Source organism: Triticum aestivum, chromosome 4A, assembly GCF_018294505.1.
Source record: "Triticum aestivum cultivar Chinese Spring chromosome 4A, IWGSC CS RefSeq v2.1, whole genome shotgun sequence".
NCBI classification, from domain to species: domain Eukaryota; kingdom Viridiplantae; phylum Streptophyta; class Magnoliopsida; order Poales; family Poaceae; genus Triticum; species Triticum aestivum.
In genome coordinates this window covers 408,733,105-408,748,515 of record NC_057803.1, presented here as the reverse complement: position 1 = coordinate 408,748,515, position 15,411 = coordinate 408,733,105, and positions in this window count along the sequence as shown.

Sequence of the window (15,411 nt, the reverse complement as noted above, 5' to 3'; positions counted from 1 at the left end):
TGATTAATTTTAATTAAGTCATGTGTCAAGTTCTCTACAATCGGATATTAACAAATTCCCATCTGCCACATAACCACGGGCAAGGCTTTCAAAAGTTTATACCCCGCAGGGGTGTCCCAACTTAGCCCATCACAAGTTCTCACGATTAACGAAGGATACTCCTTCTCCTGGAAAGACCCAATGAGTCTCGGAATCCCTGTTACCAGACATTTCAACAGTGGTAAAACAAGACCAGCAAGACCACCCGACTGTACCGACAAATACCGATAGGAGCTGCACATATCTCGTTCTCAGGGCACACCGGATTGTCCAAACTTCCGGTAGGCCATCCCAGAGTTGCACCTGGTGGCCACCGGTGGTTGATAGGTTGGACCAACACTCAAAGGAGCAGTGGCCCCGGGGGGTTAAAATAAAGATGACCTTGAGTCTGCCGAACCCAAGGGAAAAAGGCTTAGGTGGAAAATGTAAACCCAAGGTTGGGCATTGCTGGAGGAGTTTTATTCAAAGCAAACTGTCAGGGGGTCCCATAATCCAAAACCGCGTAAGGAACGCAAAATCAAGGAACATAACACCGGTATGACGGAAACTAGGGCGGCAAGAGTGGAACAAAACACCAGGCAAAAGGCCGAGCCTTCCACCCTTTACCAAGTATACAAATGCATTAATTAAATAAGAGATAATATGATATCCCAACAATATCCATGTTCCAACATGCAACAAACTTCAACTTCACCTGCAACTAGCAACGCTATAAGAGGGGTTGAGCAAAAGCGGTAACATAGCCAGACAACGGTTTGCTAGTAAGGTGGGGTAGAGGCTTGACATGGCAATACGGGAGGCATGATATAACAAGTGATAGGTAGCACGACATGACGATAGAGCAAACAACTAGCAAGCAGAGATAGAAGTGATATTGAGGGTATGGTCATCTTGCCTGAGATGCCGCAAGGAAGATGAACAAGGCCATGAAGAAGACAAACGGACGTAGTCGGACGAATCCTCACAACTCCGGAACGAAAACGAAGCTAACGAGAGAAGCAAACCAAAAAGAAGCAAGAAACATGATAAACCAACAAGCATAAACATGGCATGATGCACAATCAAGTATGATGCTAGTCCGGTTTAAAGAGGCATGTCATGGCAAAGTGCACAAACAACACTACAAGTTAAGCGGAGCTCAATATGCAACGAGATGCATATTGACGAAACACCACATGACTTATTTAGTTCTCTCTCGGTTATGTACCCAACAATATTAAATGTTGTTAAACATGGCAAGAGGTGAACATATATAAACTAACTATCTAGGCAAGTTTAAATGAGGCCGGAAAGAACAAACAACAATTTTGATAAATCCTCATGTGTCATTTACCAATTTAAGCAAACAATAATTTAACCATTCTTGATGTTGTTATGATGATGCGGATGACATTTGCAAGTTTTATGCAATTTCTATGAAAATGTTCATAAGAGCATGTTATGAAGCATTTGTCATCATGGCGGAAACGAAAGGGGTGCCACGGCAACGAATCCAAAAATGATGCCACAACAACATATTGGTTCCATTAGCTCATGGAGATACCGATGCAAAGGAAGTGTGGCAGGAGCGTGCAAAAGATGGTGGGGTGATCTCAGTTACCAAGTTCCCACGGGTAGACGGCATGGCAACGAGGAGGAACAACTAACATTCATGGGCGAATACAACATCTAACCATGCATCTCATACAACACGCATGCATTCGTACACGGGCAGTTGTCTCGGGGTTGTACCTTTGAAGCGTGCATTTTCGGAACGGATCGAGTCGGTGCGAAGTAGAGGAAGTAGCCGATCTCAGAACGGTCGTAGGGGAAGTAGTGGTACTATCGGTCCTTGGTGATGGTAGTGGAAGTATTGGTTCATGAGTCGAAGAGGAAGTAGTCATTCATGTTCGGGAAGTGGTAGAGGTATGAGTATTCGACAACGGTCGTCATTCACGCTCCTAGGTCGTCGGTAGAGGTTCTCGCATGCTCCAGGGTCGTAGGTAGGGGTTCTTGTGATCTTGGCGATGGTAGTGGTACCCTTTTTCATAAACGTTCGGGGTCATGGATAGTTCAGCACAGTCGTTGTTGGAATTGACGGATCCGAGGCCTCCAGGCGTAGTGGAACATGTTCGTTTTCAGAGAGGTACTTTGCGCTCTTCGTCTCGCGGTGTATTCGAACTTGGAGCTTTGTGGAACTTGAGGAATCCAAAGCCTTCGAGGTCATCATCGAACTTGGTTTAAAACACGGTGTTGGTAGTGGTACTTGGCTGGTCGTTGAACTTGACGAAATCCATTTGTAGGTAGCCGTCTGTGGTCGTACTCATGTTGTGCAACACGATGGTCCCGACTGAGCAGTAGCAAGGTGGCGATCGTGGTGGTCAGCGGCAAAAGCAGGCATGGGGCTTGTCTTGTTCCCGGCCAGATCCGAGCCGATGGAACTCCATGGGGCGGCAGCCATGGCGTTCCTGATAGGCGGGTGAGGCGGCGCATACATCGGGAGGAGCACGAGCTCGTCAGGAGGCCCTGCCTGGCGGCTGTGGATGCGAACGACGGGGAGGCTCACGAGTAACTCCGGCGAGGAAGGAGATGGCGCGCTGGACGAGGAGTCGTTGTGTCGAGCTTGGGAAGGAGGCCGAGCGCTGCGGGCATGCGATGACGGCTGCCGGAGCTCGGGCGGATGCTGCATGGAGGAGCTACGGCGCCTGGGAGACGAAGGCGAGCTTGATGACGAGGCGGCCATGGTCGCGGGCGCGCGAGGAAGAGAAGAAGGAGGCGAGCGCGAGGTGACTGACGGAGGCGGCTCGGGGCATCGGGCTGGCCATGGCACCATGGGGGAAAGGAGGCTGCAGAGGCAGGGCACAACACGGCAGCAGGACGGCGGCGGCTGCATGGGAGGCGAGGAGGCGGCGGAGCAGGCTCGTGGCGAGGATGACCAGGAGCAGGGGCGGGTGCTGCGCGCGGTCCTGGAGGAAGGAGGGGAACAAGGGGTGAAGGAGAGAGTGGGGGTTCGGGAGATATTGGGATCGAGAAGGACGAGAGGTGGCGGCGCTGGGGGTCGAGAGGGAGTGGATTTGGTCGGGTTAGGGATAGGATAGGAGGGGGGTCGGCTGGGCCTTGGCCTCGGGCCGTGAAGCAAGACGGGCCGGCTTGGCTGATGGGCTATAGGAAGACTCGGGAGAGAGAGAAGGAGAGGGGCCAGCCTGGAAAGTTGAATTGGGCTTCCATTTAAAAAAATAAAGAGAACTTTGGAGAAAAGAAAGAGAGAGTTAGGAAAAGAATTAGACCAACATGGATATTTTCCTTGGACCAACAAAATATGAAGGATTTACCAAAAATGTTTGGAAGAGCTTTTGGCAAACTAAATCCACACTCATTTGAATTTAATTCAAATGGGTTTGGATAGAAAGTGGGTGAGGAAGGCCCAAAATTGATGAGGTTTTAGAGGAGCCTCGATAAGAAGTGAAAAGAATTGTTGGGAAAATTTGGGGACCAAACTTGAAATAGAATAGGCATGGGAATTAAATTGCAAGTGTGTTATGGTGAATTCCAAACAAATGGAATATTTATAATAGCTCCATAATTATTAGGAGGATAAGTTATAAAGAGAAATCACCATGTGAATTCCCTCGATTTAGGTAGATCAAAAGATCTATGCAATTTATTTAGTTGGGTTTTTAAAAAAATGAAAAGACAAGATGGCATGATGACATGATGCAATGCTCATGATGCAATGATGAATGCAGCGAACCAAACAAATCACATGACGAAACCCGGAATCCATGGAAGGCATCTGGAGCTCCAGTCTTGCGGCGTCACAACACTCCACCACTACGAGAGGATCTCGTCCTGAGATCTAAGGATGGCACCAGAGATAAATGGGAGAGGAAGAGAAGAGGTAAAACTAAGTTGCTTCTTTGACAAACGAGTGATACCAAAGAACCTTGAGAGGTTAAACCATTTTGAGAAAAGAATACAACGGAGATGATCGAAGTTGAAAACACTCTGTTAGGAAAATAAAGGAACAAGGAAGAACAAATTTGGACAGCACTCTGGTTAAATGGACAAGCACGAAAAGAACACGATCCCCACCATTCGAGATGATGAGAGAAAAGAGAAACATCACAATGCCTCCGGACAAAAAGAATAGAAGGTCGATCATCGAAACAATAGAGCGAGAAGAAAATGACAACTTCTGCCACAATTGAGCTTGGAAGGCACCCTTGCAAGAAGGTTATAACGGAGTTGTTGGAGAACCAACAACGAAACGAATAAGCTTGTAGTGGGCTTATGGAAAACTTCTCAAAATTGAGGCGAAATTCTGCCACTACGGAAACAATAGATTGGATTGATATCAACAAGGAGACGAGAAGCTTATTTCACTAGGAGGATAAATGAAGAACTTGGGTCATTTATAAGCACCATAAATAGCAACAATCTTTAGGGAAAGCTTTAGGTGAAATATAACCCATGATAATTCCAATGAAGAGATTGATGGGTTGCAAAGGATCTCATGAACGAATTGAAAGGGTTTAAAATATGTCATTCCAGACAACTTGTGAATCATGAAACACAAAGAAATTGTCCAAAATGACATAACACCACCTCAAAAGATAAGTAGGAAGTATTGCACTTCGGAATGCAAGATGAAGAATGCTTGAACCCCTCAAAACAAGACATGCGTTGAGCACCATGTTTATTTTTGAGTATAGCTTGGTGGATCTTAACTTCAAGAGAAATCTTGAAGAATAATTGAAGAATGAACAAAATCCTTGACAAGCCACCATGAAGAAACTCTCGAAGAACTCCGGATAGATAAAAGAAGATCACAAGGAAAAGAAGCTTGAAAAGATTAAGATGAATCCTTACATTGATTAGATGGAGATTCGCGATGATATAATTGAGAAAAACTTTGAACTCCGGAACAGAAATATGAAGCATCTCGAACCGGGAAATGTGACATGATGAACAACTCTAGAAAGAAGAAACTAGATCAATTGGATGAAACAATAATAAGAATTACGTTATGCGTATCCTTCACCAATTTAAATTGATGACAAGCAACAGATTTGGCATACTACTTATTCTCGTAGAAACGATTAAGAGAGATAAAACGGAAACTCAATGGACCACCGGTAGGGTTTAAAGAGAATGAATGAATTAATGTGAGAACATAGGAAGAGGAATCCTGAACAAACTATCATAAGAATTAAAAATGAACAAAGAAAAGATAAAGAAATACTGGGAAGAATTAGAGAACGAATGAAGACACTTGAGGGAATTTGATACAAGAGAACGAAGAGATCATGAACTGATTAGAGGATATTAGAATGATGCACCGGCCGGTAGAATTGGGGAATGAGAGCTGAATGTCCAGAACGAATAAATCTGAGATGATGAGCTCCAGAGGATCAAACTAAAAAGACTCCTGAATTGCTCCGGATGGTTAAAAAGAATTGTCACAATCAAAAACAATTATGAGAGGATGGCATCAAGCTAGAACCATGAACTTGAAGAGAATGGAGCAAGATTTAAGAGAAACTCTTCACCGGTCTCCAAAATTCGAGAATGACGACGAGAAACACCACCATGAATTGTTGAGACACTCCGGAATAATGAAGAATAGGAAGATTGAGCCAATGAGGAAAAGAATTTGAATGCGATCTTGGAGGAGGCACATGACTGATGAAAAATTCATTCTTACGTCCACGTTTGAAAAGAATTTGGGAATCGCTCCAGATAAATGAGAAGAGTCAGGTAAGAACCTTGGAAAAGACCTGTGGGTTAGGACCCACTCAAAATATACACCGTTCAACGATTTAAAAGAGATATTGCACCGGTTGAATAATATGGCTTGAATGAGATAACAACCTCAAAATAGGTTGAACGGATCTTGAATGATAAGACGAGCCTTCTGAGATATCTTCAGCACTCCAGAACAAATGAATAGCGAGAAGTGAATGATCAAGAGGTGCACTGGCATAAGAAAGCATTTGAAACAAGGAAAAGATATGATCGACAAAGCTTGAATTGAACCCACCGAAGAAGAAAAGAGAACAAAGAATAATAAACTTGAAGAGCATCTTCATGAGAACCACCGGGTAAGAACATTGACAGAAAAGAATGGAGAGACTTCCCATCAATAAAAGGATACTTGATTAAGAAATGTGAGTCCTTGAAGAAAAAGGGTGGGAGGGTGGGAAAAACAAAGACAACATGGAATGGATGAAACGAACACCGTTGGGAAAACTGAGGGGTGTTCTTGCGAATGTTGAAATGATCGGATCCACTTGAAGAGAAACACGCTGGTTGAAAAAGATTGACATGACAATCTCGATTATCATGAAGGATTAGTATTCACATAGAAATATGAGAACATTGCTTAGGAACCGTATGGAATCCACATTTGACTTCGAAGCAACTCGAATACCACAACTCAAAACAAAACAAAGGATTCGGCTTGCAGAATAAGCCGGAACAAATACATATGATAGAGATTTACCCAATCCCATATCATGCATCTGTCGGAAAGATATTCTAGGAGCTACTTGAATTCCCAGCTATAAACTCCCGAAACTTTTTGGTTATGCAATCAGGTGTTGGGGATACAGGGGAAGCATAATATCTGACCCAAACTAACAATCCCTACATCCAGATGTATCCATCCTTCAACAAATAACCAAGAAACCTTCGGAAATCATGTACCTCAACCTTCGAAAAGCATCCGTTATACGAGTTATGGCAATACTCCCGAACTCCCGCCCCAGTACTGGGTGGCGTCGAGGTTATCTCACCAGCAACTGTATAAAAGAGATTTTCGATGTCGGCGAACTCAGGTATTCCAGAACTGCAACGATAAAATTGTGACGACAACACCTCGGAGCTCAACTCCTCGGGACACTGCCACAACCCCTAAATGTCAGGAGGCACCAAGAACAATGTTCTCATCACAAGAATACCGGAACAATTCCAAGATACCCGCGTGATCCTAAAAAACATTTCATGAAATTTGAGGAGAGGATAGTCAAAACTTCTACGTTAGGAGGCCTCACCAGAGTGACAAAGGGTCTGAGGAGTAAAAATAATACTACTCTCCGATATATATAATCCTAAGACTCAAAACATTTTTGTTCTAGACTCAACAACGTCAGCGGTTCGATCAAGCAGGGGGCTCCTAAGTCGGGGATGGCTCTGATTACCAACTTGTAACATCCATGATGCGGCTATATCTCCCACGTGTCGAGGCACGACTTAGAGGCATAACTGCATGGTGGTTTTGTTGTAAGAGGGGTAATCTTCACACAATCCCATGTACTGAATAAGAAAGGGATAAAGAGTTCGCTTACAATCCCCACTTCACACAAATAAGAAGTTAAACATACATCATCCAGAGTACAATAAAGATCCAACTACAGAACCAAAATAAAAGAAGACAACCCCAAATGCTAGATCCCCGATCATCCCAACTAGGCTCCACTACTGATCATCCGGAAAAATCACAAAACAACAATCAAGATCTTCACCGAGCTCCCACTTGAGCTCGGTTGCGTCACCTGCACTGGTATCATCGGCACCTGCATCTGTTTGGAAGTATCTGTGAGCCACGAGGACTCAACAATCTCACACCCGAGAGATCAAGACTATTTAAGCTTATGGGTAGGATAAGGTAATGAGATGGAGCTGCAGCAAGTGCTTAGCAAAATATGGTGGGTAACATACGCAAATAAGAGCGAGAAGAGAAGCAACGTAACGGTCGTGAACTAGAAGTGATCAAGAAGTAATCCTGAAACTACTTACGTTCAAACATAACCTAAGACCGTGTTCACTTCCCGGACTCCGCCAAAAAGAGACCATCATGGCACACACGCGGTTGATTCATTTTAATTAAGTCATGTGTCAAGATCTCTACAACCAGATATTAACAAATTCCCATCTACCACATAACCGCGGGCATGACTCTTGAAAGTTTATACCTTGCAGGGGTGTCCCAACTTCGCCATCACAAGCTCTCACGGTCAACGAAGGATATTCCTTCTCCCGGAAAGACCCGATCAGTTTTGGAATCCCGGTTACAAGACATTTCGACAGTGGTAAAACAAGACCAGCAAGACCACCCGACTGTGCCGACAAATCACGTTAGGAGCTACACTTATCTCGTTCTCAGGGCACACAAGATTGTCCAAACTTCCGGTAGGCCAGCCTAGAGTTTCCCCTGGTGGCCACCGACGGTTGACAAGTTGGACCAACACACAGAGGAGCACTGGCCCGGGGGGGGGGGTTAAAATAAAGATGACCCTTGAGTCTGCAGAACCCAAGGGAAAAAGGCTTAGCTGGCAAATGTAAAACGAAGGTTGGGCCTTGCTGGAGGAGTTTTATTCAAAGCAAACTGTCAAGGGGTCCCATAATCCCCAACCGCGTAAGGAACTCAAAATCAAGGAACATAACGTCGGTATGACGGAAACTAGGGAGGCAAGAGTGGAACAAAACACCAGGCAAAAGGCCGAGCCTTCCACCCTTTACCAAGTATATAGATGCATTAATTAAATAAGAGATAATATGATATTCCAACAATATCCATGTTCCAACATGGAACAAACTTCAGCTTCACCTGCAACTAGCAATGCTATAAGAGGGGCCGGGCAAAAGCGGTAACATAGCCAGACAATGGTTCTAGGAAGGTGGGTTAGAGGCTTGACATGGCAATATGTGAGGCATGATATAACAAGTGGTAGGTAACGTGACATGGCGATAGAGCGAATAAATAGCAAGAAAAGATAAAAGTGATATCGAGGGTATGGTAACCTTGCCTGATATCCCGCAAGGAAGACGAACGAGGCCATGAAGAAGACAAACAGATGTAGTCGGACGAATCCTCACAACTCAGAAACGAAACCAAAACTAACGAGAGAAGCAAAACGGAAAGAAGCAAGCAACATGGTAAACCAACAAGCATAAACATGGCATGATGCACAATCAAGTATGATGCATGTCCGGTTTTGAGAGGCATGTCATGGCAAAGTGCACAAGTGGAGCTCAATATGCAACGAGTTGCATGTTATGTACTGAACAATATTAAATTTTGTTAAACATGGCAAGAGGTGAACATATATAAACTAACTATCTAGGCAAGTTTAAATGAGGCCGAAAAGAACAAACAACAATTCTGGTAAATCCTCATGTGTCATTTAGCAATTTAAGCAAACAATAATTAAACATTCTCTATGTTGCTATCATGATGCGGATGACATTTGCAAGTTTTATGGTATTTCTATGAAAATGTTGATAAGAGCATGTTATGAAGCATTTGTCATTGTGGCAGAAACGAAAAGGGGTGCCACGGCAACGAATCCAAAAATGATGCCACGACAACATATCGGTTCTGGTAGCTCATGGAGATACCGGTGCAAAGGAAGTGTGGCGGGAGCGTGCAAAAGATGGTGGGGTGATCCCGGTTACCGAGTTACCACGGGTGGACGGCATGGCAACGAAGAGGAACAACTAACGTTCACGGGTGAATACAACATCTAAACATGCATCTCATACAACACACATGCATTCATACACGGGCGGTCGTCTCGGGGTTATACCTTTGAAGCGTGCATTTTCAGAATGGATCGAGTCGGTGCGAAGTAGAGGAAGTAGACATTCTCGTGACGGTCGTAGGGGAAGTAGTGGTACTTTAGGTCCTCGGTGATGGTAGTGGAAGTAGTGGTTCACGAGTCGAAGAGGAAGTAGTCATTCATGTTCGGGAAGCGGTGGAGATATGGGTCTTCAACAACGGTCGTTGTACACGCTCCGAGGTCGTCGGTAGAAGTTCTCGCATGCTCTAGGGTCGTAGGCAGAGGTTCTCGCGATCTCGGCGATGGTAGTGGTACCCGTTTTCGTAAATGTACGGGGTCGTGGATAGTTGAGCACAGTCGTTGTTGGACTTGACGAATCCGAGGCCTCTGGGCGTAGTGGTACATGTTCGTTTTCGAAGAGGTACTTGACGTTCTTCGTCTCGCGGTGTAGTCGAACTTGGAGCTTTGTGGAACTTGAGGAATCCAAAGCCTTCGAGGTCATCATCGAACTTGGTTTAAAACACGGTGTTGGTAGTGGTACTTGGCTGGTCGTTGAACTTGACGAAATCCATTTGTAGGTAGCCGTCTGTGGTCGTACTCATGTTGTGCAACACGATGGTCCCGAGTGAGCAGTAGCAAGGTGGCGATCGTGGTGGTCAGCGGCAAAAGTAGGCACGGGGCTCGTCTGGTTCCCGGCCAGATCTGAGCCGATGGGACTCCATGGGGCGGCAGCCATGGCATTCCCGATAGGCGGGTGAGGCAGCGCATACATTGGGAGGGGCACGGCGCGTGAGGAGGCCCTGCCTGGCGGCTGTGGATGCGAATGAGGGGGAGGCTCATGAGGAACTCCGGCGAGGAACGAGATGACGCGCTGGTCGAGGGGTCGTTGTGTCGAGCTCGGGAAGGAGGCCGAGCGCTGCGGGCGCGCGACGACGGCTGCCGGAGCTCGGGCGGATGCTGCATGGAGGAGCTACGACGGCTGGGAGACGAAGCCGAGCTTGATGACGAGGAGGCCATGGTCGTGGGCGCGCGAGGAATAGAAGGAGGCGAGCGCGAGGTGACTGACGGAGGCGGCTCGGGGCATCGGGCTGGCCATGGCACCATGGGGAAAAGGAGGCTGCACAGGCAGGGTGTAGCACGACAGCAGGACGGCGGCGGCTGCATGGGAGGTGAGGGCGGCGGAGCAAGCTCGCCGCGAGGATGACCGGGAGCAGGGGCGGGCGCTGCCCTCGACGCTGGAGGAAGGAGGGGAACGAGGGGTGAGGGAGAGAGTGGGGGTTCGGGAGAGATGGGGATCGAGAAGGACGAGAGGTGGCGGCGCTGGGGGTCGAGAGGGAGTGGGTTCGGTCGGGTTAGGGCTAGGATAGGAAGGGGGGTCGGCTGGGCCTTGGCCTTGGGCCGTGAAGTAGGACGGGCCGGCCTGGCTAATGGGCTATAGGAATACTAGGGAGAGAGAGAAGGAGAGGGGCCAACCTGGAAAGCTGAATTGGGCTTCCATTTAAAAAAATAAAGAGAACGTTGGAGAAAAGAAAGAGAGAGTTAGAAAAAGAATTGGACCAATAGGGATATTTTCCTTGGACCAAGAAAATATGAAGGACTTACCAAAATGGTTGGAAGAGGTTTTGGCAAACTAAATCCACACTCATTTGAATTTAATTCAAATGGGTTTGGATAGAAAGTGGGTGAGGAAGGTCCAGAATTGATGAGGTTTTAGAGGAGCCTCGATAAGAAGTGACAAGAATTGTTGGGAAAGTTTGGGGACCAAACTTGAAATAGAATAGGCATGGGAATTAAATTGCAAGTGTGTTATGGTGAATTCCAAACAAATGGAATATTTATAATAGCTCCATAATTATTAGGAGGTTAAGTTATAAAGAGAAATCACCATGTGAACTCCCTCGATGTAGATAGATCAAAAGATCTATGCAATTTATTTAGTTGGGTTTTTAAAAAAATGAAAAGACATGATGGCATGATGACATGATGCAATGCACATGATGCAATGATGAATGCAACATACCAAACAAATCACACGACGAAACCCAGAATCCATGGAAGGTATCTGGAGCGCCAGACTTGGGGCGTCACAGTTCATGCCTCGGCACATCTTGGAGAGATCGATTGATGTTGAGAGATCAATTGCGTGTCGTGCAAGGAGATAAAGGTTTGGTATGTTTAGATGATAGAAATGGCCCACGGAAGGGGGGTCTATGGGGATCAGAGGGAGTATATTGTACGTTCATAAGCGAAACGAACGTATTGTACCCACCCCAGTCCTCTTTCAATCGATCTCCGGACCGCGAGATGAAATCGAGACAAAACGAGTGGGCGCATGTGTGATACCTAAGGCGGATTCAAAATTTTGAACCGGTGATCATAGCATCCGCAAATCATATATAAAGGGTATTCAATGTTCGTTTCACTTTTGAACGTACAATATAATCCATCCAATCCTTTCTAATTTACATATAAGTTTTATGTGTAGTCAAAGTATCTCTACTTTGATCAAACTTACAGAAAAAAATACTCCTAGGTTTGTATTCAAACAGAGATGGTTTCCAATTTGTTTTCAACCACGTGAATGTGCTTGTTCTCGCGCATGCTCTTCCTACTAGGATTTCGCCACGTATAGCCAGTCCAATAGTAACTTTTTAAGCTCCCTTTCCAATAGTACTAGTGGAGTACTGACAACATCTGTAGTAGAGTATGCAGTGCTCATAGTACTCCCTTCTTCCATTTATATAGGGCCTAAGAGCAAGTCTAATAAGGCCTGGTCAGCAGGCTATAAGACTTATCATGTCACTAAAATCCTACTTGGAGGAGTGAGAAGAGAGGAGAGAGAGTGAAGCGGGCTCTTATATTCTACAGCCCGGCTATAACACATAGATCAAGAAAAAATAGTATGCATGCAACTCTTTTCCAATCATATACCTTGCTCATGCAAATATTAAATGCTTAGAGCCAACCTAATAGCCATTCTAAGAGCCAACTTGCATGGCACTTTTGCCTATGTGAAGGAGAGAGATGTGAAAAAGTAAGGGGAGTGAGCTAATACAATAAATATGAATAAAGAGATAGAGAGGAGATGGGAAAAGGTACTAATACAATAGCCAACCTTATATATTATTTTTTGCAGGAAATAGCCAACCTTATAGCGCATACTATTGTATGAGTGCATATAGATGATTGCTATAGATGACGTGGCAGTTCCTTATAGCCATCGTGTGGCTATATTATTAACCATGCTCTAATGCGTTTTTCAAAACCGCCGCCGACTATTGACAAGTTTAATAGTACATGAGATGTATAATGTGAAAATTATATCATTGGAAGCTCCTTTCGCATACGAATTTGACTGTATTCTTTGTGTAAGTAGCATGTAGTGTATTATTACTCTAACATTTGGTCAAAGTTATCCTTGAAAAACGCATTAGGCCATGTAGATGGAAGGAGGGAGTAGTAGTGGATCCTCTGACGTAGGAATCCCTGCCTTACCCTCCCTTTCGGTCACTTACTGGCAGACCCCATGCTAGCTAGGCCCCGCATGTCAGTTACTCAATGGGTTCGTCCATGTCAGGGGATCCTCATCCGTAGTATACTCCCTCAGTTTTTATTTACTCCGCATGAAATGGAGGGAGTGGTAGTATAAATGACGCGGGCGGGGGAGGGGGAGGGACGTCGGTTTTCTCTCAACTCCGGTCCCACAAGCAAGCGAAAACACAAGATGAAGCGCGTACCATTCAGTGAGCGGCATGGAGAGTCCAGTGTGCCATGGTGCTACACGAACGCGACAAGAGCGATGTACAGTCAAAACCGATTGACTGGTCGTCACCGGAACCACTATTCACACCAGAACCTTCGCTGCTCGGCCTACCCCAGCCACTGCCCCAAAACCACACCTCCTCTCCAGCCCATTCCCCCACCTTTCAAACCCCTAGCCCGCATCAAGCGTCCATAGTTCGTTGGAAAGCCGTGGTGCGCCGCAAGATCACATACTACAAGATGCTGACGCTGGAGCGCCACGCAGAAATCGTGGCGACGGCCGGCACCACAGACCTCTGTTCCCAAGCTCGCTTTACGGTGGGACAATCTCTGAGTTCTCTGGAGCCAAGGTACGAGGAGGAGGAAGCCGATCCAATGTTCATGGCAGAGGTCGCGGCGCAGAAGGCCCCCGATGGGTATGAGACAATGGACGTCGACTTCGTGCCGGCGTCCAGGTCCCTCATGGTGCAGGCGGACCAGCAGTTCAACCTAGCAATACTAAAGGAGGACCGGGAGGCAGAGGTTCAACTCTACGTGGAGCGCGCGCATGCCGCTGCCATCGAGGCTCTCCTGCAGGTGGAACCGGATGTCATGGATGTGAACCGGGCGGCGGAGGCTCAACTCGACACGGAGCGCACAGATACCGCTGCCATCGAGGCCCTCCTGCAGGCGGAACCGGACGTCCTCGACTTGAACCGAGCGGTGGAGGCTCAACTCGACGCGGAGCTCGCGGATGCCGCTGCCATCGAGGCCCTCCTGGAGGTGGAAACGAACGTCCTAGACTTGAACCGGGTGGCAGAGGCTCAACTCGACTCGGAGCGCGCGGATGCCGCTGCCATCGAGGCCCTCCTGCAGGCGGAACCGGACATCCTCGACTTGAACTGGGTGGTGCTCTCATCCGTGCAGAGCGCCCGCATGCTCCGGATGAACAAGTAGCTGGAGGCCAAGGACAACCACAGTGCAGAGACACACGTCGGCAGCTACGGCTGGTTCGCGCTAGCAGCCAAGGACGACGAGGCCGTCTCGTTCCACGAGTAGTGATAGTTTATCTTTATGTTGTTGTTTTTAGGGATCTTTTGCTGTGTAAAAACATATATTGTTATGCAAGTCGCCTGACTTTAATCATTTGAGTCAGTCTATCATTTCAGGCGGTTGGATGAATATCCTACGTCTCCTAACCCTTCTTCCTCACCTCTTCTTCTTCTTCCCCAATAGACCACCGCACGGGCCGTATGGATCCACCCCAACATGCGGTTGGATAAACATAATGTATGAATGAAAATTATCTGTCAGCGGTAGCACGTGTCAGTGAGGGTGCGTTCCCTTGTTTGGGTTTGCGGCGTGCAAGAGCGACTGTGTGAGGGTGTGGTGCGACCGTGGCGTGCAGGAGCGACCGTGTGAGGGTGCGGTGCGACCGCGATAGCCGTGTGCAAGTGTAGCTCCTTTTCATTTTGAAAACTTTAGGCAAGCTTGCCAAAAATGTGTGGCGAAGTATGGCAATGCAAGGCCTATACCCAAACAGGATAACTACGTGTGTACTAGGAGTACTAGTGTTAAAAAAGAAAGGCGGGGTTTTCCTTCGCGAGATTAATTGATACAAATCCTCGTCTGTCGTGTCAATTAATGCATATATTTTTCTCCAAAGCCCAAAGAGCTAACCATCTCACTCGTCATCGCTTGATTAATGCAGCGCCATGCAAACAAACCTTCTCACTTCCGCATGCATGCAAGGGTATATTAAAGTCCTTGGTTGCTAGTACGAGGCAAACCCCATCAATTTTCCCTCGATTAGTGTTAGTGGCCTTTTGAAAATTGTAATTTTGATATACTGGCCTTGTTTAAAAAAAATGGAGGTAGTAACTATTTGACTTTGTTCCCCGTTGCGGTGATGTCGACGATATCTTGAACATTGTGGTTTGGCGAAGTGCGTTCGACGGAGAACACCATTGAGGGAGACCACGGTAAGTCGTTCACAAGTACCACCTGCAAGCCGAGACAACCCCCTTATTTGCATCCAGGAAGTCCGCTAAACCAAAGGATGCGTAAATGTACTAGTACTACTAGTACACAA